General features: G+C 40.8%; 1 pseudogene; it reads left to right on the top strand.

Annotated features, from left to right (window-relative positions):
• Positions 1–667: 667 nt before the first annotated feature.
• LOC114211918 (large ribosomal subunit protein eL6 pseudogene) lies at positions 668–1,577 on the top strand (annotated as a pseudogene).
• The last annotated feature ends 504 nt before the right edge of the window (positions 1,578–2,081 follow it).

Here is a 2,081-nt window from a genome sequence, read left to right as displayed (position 1 = left end):
CTGATGAGGATATGGATATATAATCTCTGATATGTAATAATTAGTGAATTGCAATGACCCCTTTTGGAAAGTAATTATGCAATAGCTGTTAAAACTGTAAATGCTTATCACCTTTAACCCACTAACGTCAATTTGGGAATCTATCCTATAGAAATAAAAAATCCTTGTGTTATATGAACAAAGATGTCTATTGCAACAGTATTTTATTGTGGCAAAATAAGAAAAAATAAAGGGTCGCCAGCTGGGGAAATGGTTGGATAAATCACAATACTTCCACTCTGTGTAAGAATCTACACCTATCAAAAAGAATAGATTAGACCAGTGACTCTCAAAATCTAGCCCTTTGACCAGCAGCCTTGTCATCACCAAGGAACTTGCTAGATATGCATATTCTTTGGACCCACCCCAGACCTACCGTATGGGAATCTCTGAGAATGGGGCTCAGTAATGTGTCTTAACAAGTTAACAAGTCATCCGGGCGGTTCTGATACATGGTTAGATCTATATCAATTGTCTTAAGAAATCCATTCATATTGTTAAATGAATATATTAAATTTCAGAGTAATATATCTGATGTGATGCATTTTTATAGAAGCAAACATTGATAAAGCACACATTTTTGACATGTACTCATATTTTTGTATAAAAAAGCAGAAGTTGGCTTTCCCATCTTGCAAGATGGCGGGCGAAAAAGCTGAGAAGCCGGATACTAAGGAGAAGAAACCTGAAGCTAAGAAGGCCGATGCTGGTGGCAAGGCTAAGAAGGGTAACCCCAAGGCGAAAACGCCAAAGAAGGGGAAGCCCCACTGCGGCCGAAACCCTGTACTTGTCGGAGGAACTGGCAGATATTCCCGATCGGCTATGTATTCCAGAAAGGCCATGTACAAGAGGAAGTATTCGGCAGCTAAGTCCAGGGTTGAAAAGAAAAAGAAGGAGAAAGCTCTTGCTACTGTCACAAAACCAGCTGGTGGTGACAAGAACGGTGGTACCCGAGTGGTTAAACTTCGCAAAATGCCTAGGTATTACCCTACTGAAGATGTGCCTCGAAAGCTGTTGAGCCACGGCAAAAAACCTTTCAGTCAGCACGTGAGAAAGCTGCGAGCTAGTATCACCCCCGGGACCATTCTGATCATCCTCACTGGGCGCCCCAGAGGCAAGAGGGTAGTTTTCCTGAAGCAACTGAGCAGTGGCTTGCTACTTGTGACGGGACCTCTGTCCCTCAATCGAGTTCCTCTGAGTAGAACACACCAGAAACTCGTCATTGCTACTTCTACCAAAATTGATATCAGCAGTGTGAAAATCCCCAAACATCTCACTGATGCTTGCTTCAAGAAGAAGAAGCTGCGTAAGCCCAGACGCCAGGAGGGTGAGATCTTCGACACCGAGAAAGAGAAATACGAGATTACAGAGCAGCGCAAGGTTGATCAGAAAGCTGTGGACTCGCAAATTCTGCCAAAAATCAAAGCTGTTCCTCAGCTTCAGGGCTACCTCCGCTCTGTGTTTTCTCTCACAAATGGAGTTTACCCTCACAAATTGGTGTTCTAAATTTCTTACAAAGAACGTAATTAAATAACTGATCCATTTCAAAAAAAAAAGCAGTTGTAGAATGATACACCTGCTGCCATTAACACTGATTAAGGTGGGAAAGGAGAGTGGAAAAAATAACCTCTCTCTTCATCCATCGCTGCTTCATTTTTCAATGAACACAGTAAGCACACATAACTTTCCTTATCTCAAAAGAGACATTTAAATAACAAATTAAAGAAAAAATAATCAATAAACCTAGTTTTTTACCTGACATAGATCAAACAGACCCCAAGCTAATTGGATATTGATTTTGGTAAAAAGATTTTCCTTCCACCAAGCCTTAACTGGCCTTCAGATCTAGCTAGTGATAGTCCTGGTATAGCCCCTCATTAAGCAAACTCTTTTAAATAGGTAAATGGGTGAGAGCAAAGATTCTTGGATTTTGTGTGAAGGGGCTAAAAAGCACAATTCCTCTGGATTAATTTCTCCAAGCTATCTTTAGTAAAGTTAAAGTTAAAACCCACCCATTGGACCCTCTGAAAAGATTATAGTCA

The sequence above is a fragment of the Eumetopias jubatus genome, unplaced genomic scaffold (assembly GCF_037043125.1).
Source record: "Eumetopias jubatus isolate StellerSeaLion01/CBP00866 unplaced genomic scaffold, mEumJub1_p1.0 scaffold_5, whole genome shotgun sequence".
Lineage (NCBI taxonomy): Eukaryota > Metazoa > Chordata > Mammalia > Carnivora > Otariidae > Eumetopias > Eumetopias jubatus.
The sequence above is the reverse complement of the archived record's forward strand: the minus strand, read 5'-3'. Positions and strand labels throughout refer to the sequence as shown.